Source organism: Microcebus murinus, chromosome 13, assembly GCF_040939455.1.
Source record: "Microcebus murinus isolate Inina chromosome 13, M.murinus_Inina_mat1.0, whole genome shotgun sequence".
In the NCBI taxonomy this organism is placed as follows: domain Eukaryota; kingdom Metazoa; phylum Chordata; class Mammalia; order Primates; family Cheirogaleidae; genus Microcebus; species Microcebus murinus.
The window spans coordinates 23,519,813-23,534,701 of record NC_134116.1 but is presented as its reverse complement, the minus strand read 5'-3'; the positions used below and the strand labels follow the sequence as shown (position 1 = coordinate 23,534,701).

The following is a 14,889-nucleotide window of genomic DNA, read 5'->3' as shown; positions in this document are numbered from 1 at the left end:
ATTGTTGGGCAACAGGAAATTCATCACGCTGATCACATAATTGACACTGTGATGACCCAGTTAAACACAAGATTCCACAGGCTAATAGGGGTGCTGGCTGCGGTGGACAGAATAATGGCTCCTCCTCAAAGATGTCCACGTACTAATCCTAGAAACTGTGGCTATGTCAGATTACATGACCAAGGCAGATTAAGGTTGCAGATGGCATCAACACTGTAAATCAATTGATGTTAAAATAGGAAGATTATCCTGAATTAAATGTGTGGGTCTCGTGTGACCACAAGGATGATTAAAATTCAAAGAGAGAAAAAAATTCAGCAACAGAGTGATGTGATGTGAGAAATACAGGACCCCCAGAGGCTAGAGGAAAGGGGCCAGGAGCCAAGGAATGAGGCAGCCTCTAGAAGCTGAAAAGCCAAGGAAATGAATTTCCCCTTAGAGCCTCTACTGTTTGTGACCTATAGAACTAGAAGACATTAAACCTGTTATTGTTTGAATCTACTAAGTTTGTGGTAATTTGCTATGACAGCCATGTAAAATTAATACACTGGTTTCTTGGCATTTCTTAATTCAGCCCAACACATTTAAATGAATGATAATGAGAGGAAGGAAGAAAAAGCCAGAGGTTGAAAATGAAATATTCAAGTTACTATTAACATTTATTACCAATGAAAATAATGTTTTACCTATAACTATTAAAATTGAAATTAGAAAAAATAAACTATCAACTAATTTGTTGAGAGTAATTTCAAAATACCATGAGACAATTCTAAATATTTCTATTTGACAATTCACCAAACTGTGCTTAGAATGGGATATTCCTTGCCCAAAACTAAAGCAAACGAATTTAAAACCATAAAAGGACAATTGGGTTTAGTATTGCTAAGCATGGAAGAATAATTTTTTTAGCATCAAGTTACAATGAAGAATATTCTAACTTGGTTTCTTGAAAATATATCTGTGCTATCAGAATATTTAGTTTGTTATAATATTCTTATTTAGGTTTTTAAGTTTCACAATGTCTTAATATGATAATTTTTATTTCCCCAACAACGCTTCATTTGTTTTGAAGAAGTATATGATGATAATAATGATAACATCCATTTGTGTGCTTATGACACTTAATAGCACAAAGAGCAGGCTCTGTACTAAGTGCTTTATAAACATTAGTTCATTCGGTCCTCATAAGAAATCAATGAACACCGTGTTATAATAAAACCTAATTTTATGATTGAGGAAATGAAAGCAGAGAAAAGTTAAGTAACTTGCCCAATGTCCAACAACAAGCAAGTGGGGAAGCCAGGATTTGGACTGAGAAAGTGGGTACTCTGACCTTCTCTGCCCTCTCTCTAGGTTAGGCATGTTCTATGCTCGTACATTTCCTATGCATTGTCTCAGTGAATCCTTGCAGCTTCTTCCTGTAGGTACTATTATTAAACCCTTTGCAAAAGAGAGAATCAAGGCTTAAAGAGATTGAGTGACTTGCTCTAATCACTGTGTTCCACAATAATTTTATTTCACCAAGTGAGCCCTATGTCTTACGGCAGCTTATATGGGAAGGTAATATAGTTATTCAATAGAAGCTCATGAGTAACCTCAATCTTAGCTTCATCCTAGAATGTTTTATTTGTGCTAAATAAAATTGCCAGCCTCTAAACATGGGAGCTTGGGAATGGCAGAGGAAGTCAACACAAACATGTGAACACCTGGCTAGATGAACAGGGTTCAGGGCAAAGACGACTTTACCCCCTTCCCCAACAAAGCAAAACTAACTCTTATTTTGCAAGTTCAGTGCACCATAATTATAAACAGAATTTTAATGCCATTGACATCTGCAAGAAATTTCCCTTTTCTTAAAAAAAACATCATATTAGTGCTTTAAAAATGGATTTATATTGGTTACTTTGATTATGAGTTGATAAAGCACAGAACTATCAGAAGCTTGGCTCCTTTTAAAATACAGACTGTTACACTGTGTTCTTTCCTTCTTATAATCTCTTTATGATGAAATGCAGAATATTTCAGCCTGCAATTTCCAATTTAATTCTTGTCCTCATTTGAGCTATTAAATTGGACTCCATTTCAGCAGCAACTGAGCCGATACTCAATCCTCTGTTACCAATGACTGTGTAGAGCCATCTGCTTGAATGATTTTCACCATATGTGTTTAAAGAAAGACAATGTTTTATACATACTTGATGTAGGTAATATTTGAAAATCATAAAAGAAGAGCAAAATCAGAGTAAGCTGTAAAATTGGAAGCAAAAATTCAAATCATAAAAACATATTTGGAATCCCAAGAGTTAATATAGCTTATAGCACATATTTTCCATAATTTCTAAGAAAATTCAGGTACAATTTGAAAATAGTAGTTCACAAACTGAAAAGAATGAATTCATCACAGATCATCATGAATTACAGATTAAGACTTTGAAAATTACTCTTATCAAGTCAATTATGATTTGAGACGAACCCAGTTTACTAAGTGGGTTACTAAAAATAATTTCCTTGAGCATGCAGAATTGAGTTTGCATCCTCCAAAATCTTTTAGTAGCATATAAAATAAAACATATTCAACTTAAATGCTTTTAGCAAATATTGTTCTATAATCCAAATGTAAACAAATTGTCTTATTTCTGGTTAAATATTTATTTTACTTAATTTATATAATTAACTTTTATTTAATTAATATTATTAAAAATGAAATGGTATGTTTGCATGTGGAAAAGGTGAAATTAAGTCCAAAAAATGGATACAGAAGAAAACCCATGTATAACAAACACAGCAGGACATACCAAATATTCAAAAGAAAGAGTGTCTGAATTGAAATGTTATCAACTGCAATTATGCCTCTTAATTATAACTTATGTCTATTTTTATGGCACTTTGACATACATTGTTAAAGTTGATTCGTACAACAGCCATATAAAGTGCTGAGTTCAAATATCATCTCAATGTTACCCACATGGAAACTAAAGCTCAGAGCAATAAGCAAATTACCAAAACCCACATAATAGGTGAGTTGTCCACTTTTTTGTCTTCCCTCTTTTGATTCCAAGTCCCAGACTCTTTCTACCAAGACTTATCCCTGCCTCTGTTTAATCTTGTCACTAGCTAGCATAGTTTGGGAGGCATTCCCAGCCCTAGATGTCACCTCAAGTAAGTATGCAATCAGTTGTTACATACATGTTTTGAGAGGGGGCCAGTTTTGTCCATTTCCAAAAATGCAGGAGGAACACATAAGCAGCTAAGGCAAGGATTCTGAGACAATTAGACTATATTCTCACAGTTCACATATGTGATGCCAGTTCTATCATCACAACAATCCTGAAGTATAGACAGTGATTTTGCACATTTCATAACAGAGCAAACGGAGGCTTATGACTTGAGGTTAAATGACGTGAACAAGGTGATATGAACAGTAAATGAAAAGAAGGAGAGGCAGGATGTGAGCCAAGGTTTATAATAAAATGTCTTTTGGATATCAGTGTGTTTTATGATCTTTTTGGTAATATAAATTTTCCAAATAGCCAGATAAATCCAAATTTTACATATAGGTAGGAAACTACATTCCAAATCCAAGTATGGGAAGTTTATTTTGGAACATCCATTATTTCAAGGCATTTGTATAAGGATTATTTTTGTATTATAAAACTATGATCTATTGGCAATATAAAATCTTCTTAGGGGCTGGGTATGGTGATTCATACTTGTAATCCTAGCACTCTGGGAGGCTGAGGCAAAAGGATTGCTTGAGCTCAGGAGTTTGAGGTTGCAGTGAGCTAAGATGATGCCACGGTACTCTACCCAGGGTGACAGAGCAAGACTCTGTCAAAATAAAAATCTTCTTAGGATATAAATCCACTTTATTTAGGTTAAATAAGATCACTGATAAATAATTTTATTTTTCTGATTGAAATATTTGAAAGTAAACTTGTACAAACAAATTTGAAACTACATTTGTAATATATGTACTGACTTTCCTTCAAAATAAAGTATCTAGTTCAGGTTGACTAATAGAACTATCTTTGTTTTCATAGTAAAAATAGTATGCTTTAAAAAAAAAAAAAAGATAACTTTCCCAGCGGATTTTCTTTGTCAGGAAGCTTTCTGAGTGTTCTACTATTGTTGTCCTTTTTTTAATGGTATCACCTTTGGTGGGACATTTTGTCCTTCTGTCGTTCTTTGTTCTGTTCTTTGTTCCATTTTCTGCGGGGATGATGGATACTGCTGCGGTGACCCTGGCCTGTTGGACAAGGAAGGCACAGTTGTGCCACAGAGGATGTTTTATTACATGTGGTCAGGTTCATTAGGCAAAAAGAGGGGTTTCTTTTGGGGAAAAAATGAGATTAGAGTTTCTTTATCATCCTCAATACCCTGATCAGTGCTGAGAAGGAAGCTCTAAAAATCCTTTAGGAATAAAAGACAATGAAAAAAGAGCTCTTTTTTCCTTCTTTAACTTTTTCTCCCAAGAAACTCTTCCTCAATACACTATTTCAGCATGTGACAAAAAAAATCCCATTAAGGCCAGTCTAGCTCCACGATTTATTATTCTATATTTAAGTGAAAGCAAGAAAGATCTGTTAGCAAAATAAGAATAATAGCAACAAAAATAACTATTCTACTACGGGGATTGTAGTTTTTCATCCCTGTAGTACTTCCAAATATAAAAGTAACAACCTATTAACATATGATATCATTTTAGGAGTATTGAATATTTAGGTATTGACTTCTTTGCAGTGGTAAAGCATGAATACTCCCCTGAGGTACCTTTCATTATTCTAAATTTAAAAAAATAATTAATTGGCCAATTTAATTTAACTTTACCAATGACTTCTCTGCTTCCCTGCTCAATATTTAAGTTTTATAAGACCTTTTATAAATGTACAGATGTGGAACTTTATCAAAATGATTATGACATTTGTTCAGGTAGACCACCAACCCACCCCACCCACCCTCCCTCACCAGCAAGTGGTTATAAAGAGTGTGGCTATTGGTCTGATCAAAATTTATGGTTAATAAAGTGTATGTGTCAGTTTCCTCAGGTGTGAATAATAATGGTACTTAAAAGTTTATAGTGAGCATTTAATAGGTAGGTTCATGCATCTAAACTGCTTTTAAGTGTATCTGGCACTAAACTGATAGCTGGTATATCAATATTCCAATCACGAGGGGAAAAAAATTTAAATAGTGTTGAACATTTATTACCTCATTGCACTACTCCAGGGACAAGAAGGCAGCTGATTTTCAATTATACAATTTTTTTCCCCAAGAAGATTTCTTAGAGTCTGCTACAGTTATCAATTTCTTGCCTCTCAGTTTCAAATTCATTCTTCAATATTTGCTCTGTACTAATGGATGGGATTCCTTCAAGCGTTTCTCCTAGCAGTGAGCGAGCACAACGTTCAAGTTTCTCAGTAGAGGGCGATGGAGCGACGTTGCAGGAAGAAGAGGGTTTTGGCCGGTTCCAAAGGCTGCACCCTTGGTCAGCGGAGCAGGTGTGAGGTCAACTGGTGATAGCGACTGCCATTTGCCCAGAATGTGTGGTCTTTTGACGACCTTGCAGTCCCACTCCAGCCTGGTAACTCTTTCCTACAGCCCACCCAGTGTGGACACTGCATACTCCTGGTGTTATCGCCAGCACACCAACGCCTGCTGCATACCTGCCCACCAGCTGCAGTCTGCCTGCACCCCTGAGAGGTGCTTCTCCCTTGCCTAGAGAATGTACAGCAGATTTGGTCTGGGCAAACCCACGAACCTCTCCGCTATCTGGTTTACTGCAATCACACCTTCTCAGACCTCCGACAAGGTCAGCCGGCACCTGAGCCAAAAGGAGACTTCCTTCCAAATTTGTTCTTCTTAGGTTACTCTCAGGCCTATGATACCTTTTGGCTTTCTCATTGCATCTTATATTTATTTACCTTTCTCTTGTTGCTTAATAATTCTTTATAATAAAGCTTCCCTTGTTCAAAATACTGTTTGATGTCTGTCTCCTGATTTGACGCTGAGTGACATAGACAAATCATTTTCCAAGGAAATGATTTTAATCTAAATCCTGAACCAGAGTTGCTCTTTTCATACAACCATACTAGTATCTTTTCTAAATGCTTCCGTGTATTAACTCATTTAATTGTCTAACAACCGTGTATCTTGAATAGGGAAGATTGAAGCAGTAGCTTCTTGAAATCTTTCTGAAGATAATAAATTGGATTCTTTCAGAGTTTGTTTTATTTTAGCTTATTCATTGTTTATAACATAGTAATTTCTACATATGTATTATGGATTATCATAATTTATATGAATTATCATAAATATCTTGATCATTTTCTTCTATAGTGTTGGCTTTTCCACATGTGTCTGATGATGGTTCTCTATTTATATTCATGTGTGTGGGATAGATTAATGACCACATTTAGCTTATATAAGATTTTATTTCATTTGTGGATGCTTGCATCAAAGTAAGTCTTTATCCTGAGCGAAAGGCTGGCTCTGAACTCTTTTTGCAGACCGGCACGTCAACACAACTTTGAGGTGGGCAGAAGAGAAGCTGAGATTCCCCTAAAATGCCAGAGAATCACAATAAATCAAAGGACTAACTTTATTCAGGAAGAATGTTTATTACTTGAGAGTGTTGTGAGAGTGTTACTTTCTGGTCTTAGTTAACAGGGAGGTCAGGAATGAAAGCCACTGCTGCCAGTTTTTATCTCAAAATAATGAGGCAGAAAGGAGGGAAGAAAAAGGGAAGTTGGAAAGAGGGGTGTAGTTATTCATCTACAGAACCTCGATTATTTCCCTGATTCCTGTTCCATGTCCCAACTCTTGTTCTACTCACTTGATCACATGGAGCTTAGACTCTCTTGAGGCTCTGGCTTGGAAGAAGTCCCCACCTTTCCTACTTCTTCTGCTTCCTTTTTGGCAAATTTTGGAGAATTGACTTCTCTGTTCTCTTTTATTCTAATAATTGTGCAGAAGGTATGTTCCAAAAAGGAACATACCAAAAGGTATGTTCAAGTCCTAACTGGGAGCAGTGGCTCACACCTATAATGCCAGCACTTTGAGATGGGGGAGGATTGTCTGAGGCCAGGAGTTCAAGACCAGCCTGGGCCACATAGTAGGACCCCGTCTCTACCAAAAAAAAAAAAAAAAAAAAAAAAAAAAATTAGCTGGGTGTGACGGCCCATACCTGTAGTCCTAACTGCTTGGGAGGCTGAGGCAGGAGGATTGCTTGATGCCAGGAGTTCGAGGTTTCAGTGAGCTATGATTGGGCCACTGCACTCCAGCCTGGACACCAGAACAAGATCCTATCTCTAAAACAAAAGAAAAAAGGAAAAAAAAAAAAAAGATGTGTTCGAGTCTTAACTCCTGTTAGCTGTGAATGTGACTTTATTTGGAAATGAAAGTCATTGCAGATATAATTAAGTAAAGGATCTCAAGATGAGACCATTCTGGATTTAGAAGCCTAATTCCAGTGACCGCTATCATTATAACAGAAAGAAAAGGGTGATTTGAAGCACAGGGAAAGAAACCATTCACACAGTGAAGACAGAGGCAAAAACTGGAGTTATACAGCCACAAGCCAAGAAACACCTCCCGCTACCAAAAACGGGAAGAGACAAGGACTGTCTCAGAGCCTACAGAGGGAACATGGCCCTGCCAACACCTGATTTTGGACATCTGGCCTCCAGAACTGTGAGAGAATACGTTTCAGTTGTTTCAAGTCACCAAGTGTGTGGTAATTTGTTATGGCAGCCCTAGGAAACTAATATAAATAGAATCCCATTAACTTCCTGTCTTTCAGAAGTCCTCCAATGTCTCTGAGCCACTCGTATAAACCCTGGACCCATACTATTCTCAGCACTGCTACGTATTTATCTCACTTTATTTCTTTTGACTAGGACAGAAGCTAACTACTCTCAGTCTGTATTGAAATTTTTAAAATAGTATTTAATATTTAACTTCAGTCTATCTGCAGTCTTGCCCCAGTATTCAGATTTGCACGAGAGTGAAGAGAAAGCATTCAACTATAAGAAAGGAGATTTAATTTTCGGTTCTGTGCCACACGGAGCATGCATTCCCAAGATACAATGGTGTCAGACCAAATGCATTTAAAATGAAAGCCAATCAAGACTGATGGGTCTGACAGCTTACTCAGCTTCAATGGCCCCCATGCCATCTCATCCAGAAAGGGGTGTGTGTGTGTGTGTGTGTGTGTGTGTGTGTGTGTGTGTGTGTATGAAGGTCCTGATTTTTCCACTGGCATTGTTTCACAAAATCCCTTCAGATATATCCAACAGTCATTTTAATTTCAGTCAGAGTAAGTATAGAATCAAGTTCTCTTTATAACATTAATGTTTAACTTCAAACCTTCAGAGACACGAGTGTGCTTTACGAAAATCTTTTGCTATTTCTTTCCTCCAGCAAAAATCATGCAGTGATCTGTTTCTGCCAGTGAAGAATTAGATATGTAAATGGGAAGAGGGCATTTGAAGGCAGACAGCACCTTGGAATAGACTGGGTGGTCACATGGGTTTTTCTTCATTAAGACATTTTAAAGTTTAGTTCTCAGTGTGAAGATAATTTAAATTGAAAGAATTTTTGTACCTTGCCACTGCAGTAAGTTCCCTGTACGTGCATAAAGTTTTACAAATGAGAAGCTGTGTGGCACTTCTGCTAGAGCAAGGTGTTCAGCACCGAAGCAACAGAACATTCCTTAAATATCTCCCTTTGATGTCAGAGCCTGAAAATTAGGCATTAAAAATGAATAACCCTGCAACTCTAAGAAAAATTAGAGCAAGTAAAATATAATTTAATGAATCCCTATGTGATAGGAAACCATAGTTCAAATCATTTGTTATTAGAAAACACCCTCCACCCCTTAACCTCAAAATATGTTAGCTCAGCTCAAGTCACATGGCTTCTAGTAAAACTTCTCAGACAATTTCAACCACATTGATCTTTTTCTCCAAAGACCGTACTAATCTATGTGAGTCATCCACTTATAATCATGTGCCATCTCATAGCACTGTCTAAACCCCTTCACCTGTAGATAGCTTGTTTTCCTACTGAGATTCAAATTCAATGAGGTCAAGAACCACATCTTAATCTTCATTTGTATCCTGTAATATGTACTTCAAAAAATTGAAGTGATGCAATCTTCAAAATAAAATGGACATCAGACACATTAAGACTTTTAACTAGCAAGTTTCCAATGTAACAGGCTGTATCATTTCATCTGCAATATTAAAAGCTAGCTATAAAAGGTCACCTACCCTTAGTCATCAGTCATTGGGAAAGTCACGTGGGTACACTATGTTTAGATCCACATGCTACCTGCCACACTTCTCTTTGAATTCTCCTCTTGTAAGATTTTGATGCTCTTTACTTAGAATAACTGAGAAGGTATGTCTGGAAAATAATTGACAACACCTGTTTTTCCACCAACCCGTCATCCCACTCATCAATCTTGCTTCAGCCCAGGGTTGGCAAGCTATTAGTAGCTACCATTTGGAAGCACTAATATGTTCCAAAGACTATGTACATAGGTAAATACAGATATAGATGTAGACATAAATGTATGTATGTGTGTGTATATATATATATATGTATATGTTTTTGTCAGTGACCTTGACAGTTTGGTATTATTAGCCTTGTTTTGCAGATATATAAATAACTTCTTCAAGGTCTTAGAGTAACTAAAGCAAGATTCAAACCCCAATTTGGAATCTGCCTTCATAATCCATCTGGTTTACATTAAGTCACCCTGTCTTGCTAGCAAAGCTTCATATTGCAGGTCATAAAAAGATAAATTAAAACTAGAATGAGCTAAAAGCTCTTTGAATTCCTGAGTTTACAAGTTTTGCTTTTATTAATTTAATTAATATCCTGTAATTCACAAACTACAAAGTCTCATGTAAAGCAGTGAATAAAAGTCACCTAGTAGTCGTGTCTGTAGCATCTGAAAGCAAGCTGACAGAAGAAAATGCTTCTTAGACTGAAGTATGTTAAATAGATTCATGTCAATAAAAAAAAGAAGAAAATGCTTCTTATACTATTTACATAAGAAACAGAGAAGAGAACTAAGCAAGAGTTGGGTCTGGCTACAAGAAAAAAAAAACAAAGGATAGAAAAACAAAAACATTGGCAGTAAAGAAAATAGTTTTTTAAAGACATTTTTGAGTTAAAATGATGTCATCCTGTGTATTTAGTTTGGACTTTTAAAAAAAGACTTTGAAAATATGTGCAGTTGGCAGCCAAGAAAGACAGATGATGCAATGAAAGTTATTTGTGAAAATGCTAGTGATTGCAAGTAACATAGAATTGTGCAAAACCATGAATTTACTTACAATAAGAATGATCATTTACATACAGTAAGAATGATCTCCCTCCCAATTTCATCCTAAACCCTTTTGTCATACACATAGACATACACTCTTACTTTTTGTTGTATTTGTACAACTGCACTTATGGAAGGAAAGCTATGGTTAACAGGGAAATGGCACACAACACTTACGCATGTGCTAACCCCAGAGAGTAATAAATGCAGACAACAGAACTCCCACAGTAACTCCAATGAGCAATTTGAGCACTACTACTTTAATTTAACAGGATGGTGTATTAGTCAGGATTCTCTAGAGAAAGAGAACCAATATAGTATAAATAGGTAGGTAGAGAGATGGACTGAAAGTAGAGAGAGAAATAGTAACACAGAAAGAGATACATAAGAGGAGATATAAGAATTTGCTCCCACAATTATGGAGGCTCAGAAGACCCCCAATATGCCTTATGAAAACTGGAGAACCAACAGAGCCTGTCATGTAATTCAGTCTAAATTCGAAGGCCTGAGAACCTGAAATTCTATTGTCTGTGGACAGGAGAAGACAGATGTCCCAGCTATAGGAGAGAAAGTAAATTTGTGTTTCCTTTTTTATTTGTTTTGTTTTGGTTGTTGTTTTATCTAAACCCCAAACTGATTATATGATGCCTGCCCACATTGGTGAGGGTGATCTTTTTTATTCAGTCTATTGATTCCAATGTTAATGTCTTCCAGAAACACCCTTACAGACATATGCAGAAATAATGTTTTACCAGTTATCTGGGTATCCCTTAATCCAGTCAAGTGGACAATAAAATTAACCATCACAGTTGGTATCAGCATAGGGACTTGGTCTAGAAGAAAATATGATTTCAAGTTATGGGCTGAACAAACACATAGATGAATGAATGGCATTATCCAGACATCTTGAAAGTACATTACATGGTCACAATAAGTGATAACCCCAGAAAATTCATAGAAGCTCTAGAATCTTTTGTCAACTGTCATGTGGGAAATTACCTTGATGCAATAGTAGCTTTCCAAGACACTTCTAGGAAAGCTATCTCAGTGGTCATGGCAAAAAAAAAGGCTCACAGTCAAAATTAAGGTTCTTCAATCACATTATTAAATCAGTTTTAAATACATAGCAGGAAGCAAGAAGAAAGAGATGGGGATAGGATAGGATGCAAGCAGGTAGAAGGGCCGTCCTACCTGAATGACAGATTCTAGGTTACCATATTTATGATGTCTCATCTTTTTTTTTTATCTTCTCTTCTCCTCTCCTCTTCTCCTCTCCTGCCCCTCCCCCTCCTCCTCCTCCTCCTCCTTTCCCTCCTCTTCTTCTTCTTCTTTTTTTTCTTCTTCTTCTTCTTCTTCTTCTTCTTCTTCTTCTTCTTCTTCTTCTTCTTCTTCTTCTTCTTCTTCTTCTTCTTCTTCTTCTTCTCTCTCTTTCCTCTCTCTCTCTCTCTCTCTCTCTCTCTCTCTCTCTCTCTCTCTCTCTCTCTCTCTCTCTCTCTCTCTCTCTCTCTCTCTTCCATCACCCTTCACACCTGAGAGTAGTTTTAAAGACTTGCATTGATGTTGGAATAAAAGAGGCCAATAGGTGATGCCTGGGGCAACAGAAAACACTTGCTTTGTTTGAGACAATCAAGCAAGTATTCCTGAACAAGATGAGTTCTCCAGTTAGCCTATTGGACTAGGTGTGGGTTTTATCTGCATTTCTTATGCACAGGGTATATGGGACCAAAATGGAACTATTATGTGTGCTACCAATGGGCAGCCAATTTAGAGATAACATAACTATGAACAGAGAGAATCATATCTTATGACTCAGTCTTTCTATCCTGTCTTTTCTAGAAGAAATCCTCTTATTTGTTACATCATGTATCCCATTTATTATTTTTATCTTTAACACATCTGAGAGATTACCATCTTACTTTCCCTCACTAACATCTCTTTTGATACAGCCAATGTGTAACAAAGTACTTATTTATACCTGTACTTAACCCATCATATGACATTTGTCTCTCTGTCTCTCTCTCTCTCTCTCTCATAAGCTACTAGCTTTCTCACCATCTATGCTTAACATTCTTATGTTTATATTCCTTTTATAATGGAAGTGAATATTCTCAAATAATAAAGCAAGCATATATTCCAAAAACTTTCTCCATATGTGAATGAAAGGATTTTATTACAGAGGTGAAAGAGAACTCTGTCATTTTCTTTACTCACTTAGGATAACTTTATACATTTTAAACTGGAAATGTAGCTGCTGTGTGCAACCCTTGTTAAGGACACTATGATTAAGGGGGAAATGCTATAGCAAATCAAAGAAATTCAAATTGAAGAAAAGTGATGAGCTAAGCATTAAAGAATAAAAAAAAATACATCTCAAGAATGGAATGACCCATTTTGAGCAAAATTTCAGGCTAAGCACAAATCCAAAACATAGTGACATTTTGCAAACACTGGCAAATGTAAATTGAAGGATAATTATTCATTATGCAAACTGTGGTTTCTAGTTTCTCAAATCAGTCCATTGAGTTGCATACTGAAGTAGCATGTGTATCATCAGAAATAGTATTCCATATTTTAATAATTATATATAGTATAAGTATTAACATAATTAAACACGACATATATAAATATACATGTGTGTATACATATATTAATATATACATATATATAAACAACCACAATTATCTTTAAAAAATTTTTAATTGACAGGTAAAATTGTATATTTTTATGTTATTACAACATGATGTTTTGATATATGTATACATTGTAGAATGACTGAATCAAGCTATTTAACAAATGTATTACCTCACAGACTTATCTTTTTTGTGTGGTCACAACACTTTAGAATCTACTCCCTTAGCAATTTTCAAGTATATAATGAAGTTATGAATTACAGTCACTATGATGTACAGTAGATCTTATGGATTTATTCCTCCTATATAACTGAAATTTTTTGTCGTTTGACAACATCTCCCCCAAACCTCCACTACCTAGCTTCTGGTAACCATGATTTTAATCCCCATTTTTCTATGAGTTTGACTTTTTATTCTCCACATATAAGTGAGATCCTGTGATATTTGTCTTCCTGTCCCCAGCTTACTTTACTTAACATAATGTCCTCTATGTTTACCCGTGTTGTTGCAAATGACAGGATTGCTTCCTTTTTCACTTATTTATTGCCTGGCGCTTACTTACTTATTTTTTTTAAAGATGGGGTCTCGCTCTGTCACCCAGGCTGAAGTGCAGTGGTGAGATCATAGCTCACTGCAGCCTCAAAATCCTGGGCTCAAGTGATACTTCTCCTTTCTCAGCCTCCCAAGTAGCTGGGATAATAGGCACACACCACCATGGCTGGCTAATTTATTTTGTAGATACAGGGGGGTCTCATGATGTTGCCTAGGCTGGTCTCAAACTCCTATCATCAAGTGATCCTCCCACCTCGGCCTCCCACAGTGTTCCTCTTTTTAAAAGCTGAATAGTATTCCATTGTGTATATATACCACATTTTCTTTATGCATGTATACCTTGATGGACTCCTAGGTTGATTCCATGTCAACCTAAGCTATTATGAATAAATGTTGCAAAGAATATGACAGTGCACATATCTCTTTGACATACCAATTTCATATCCTTTGGATATCTATCCAAGTAACAGGATGGCTGGATCATATGGCAGTTCTGTTTTTAATTTTTTAAGGAACCTCTATAATATTTTCCATAATGGCTGTAACAATCTACATTTCCACCAACAATGTTAAAGGATTCCCTTTTCTTCACATCCTCATGGACTCTTGTTATTGTTCATCTTTTTGATAATGGCCATTCTAACAGGTGTGAGATGATACCTCATTGTGGTTTTAATTTACGTTTCCCTGATGATTCGTGGTGTTGAGCATTTTTAAAAATATACCTGTTGGCTATTCATATGTCTTCTTTTGAGAAATGTCTATTCATGTCCTTTGCACATTTTTAATTGGATTGTTTGTTTCTTACTTATTTGAGTTGCATTCCCTATATATTTTGGATATTAACTCCTTAGCAGATGTATGGTTTGTAAATATTTTCTCATATTTTGTAGATTATCTCTTCACTGTACTGACTGTTTTCTTGGCTATGTGGAAGCTTTTTATTTTGGTCCAATCCCATCTGTTTATTTTTGCTTTTGTTGCCTGTGCTTTCAGGGTCAAATCCAAAAAATCATTGCCTATATCAATGTTGTATAGCTTTCCTCTCATACTTTTTTTCTAGCATTTTCATAGTTTCTGGTCTTACAGTTAAGTCTTTAATCCATTTTGAATTGACTTTTGTATATGGTGTGATATAAAAGTTGACTTTCATTCTTCTGCATGTGGTTATCCAGTTTTTCCATCACTATATATTGAAGAGGCTGTCCTTTCCTATTATGGGTTCTTGGCACCTTCATTAAAAATCAATTGACTATATATATGAGTAGATTTATTTCTGGGCTCTCTATTCTGTTCCATTTGTCATGTATGTGTTTTTGTGCCAATATAATACTGTTTTGATTACTATAGCTGTGTGGTATATTTTGAAATCAG

The 14,889-nt window shown here is 36.0% G+C and overlaps 1 protein-coding gene and 1 pseudogene across 1 annotated transcript in view; both read left to right on the top strand.

Annotated features, from left to right (window-relative positions):
* The window catches only part of GPC5 (glypican 5), a 1,282,273-nt gene that overhangs the window by 1,043,010 nt on the left and 224,374 nt on the right, over nt 1–14,889 (top strand). The window lies entirely within an intron of this gene.
* The window catches only part of LOC105874176 (mitochondrial pyruvate carrier 2 pseudogene), a 175,718-nt pseudogene continuing 166,256 nt past the window's right edge, over nt 5,428–14,889 (top strand).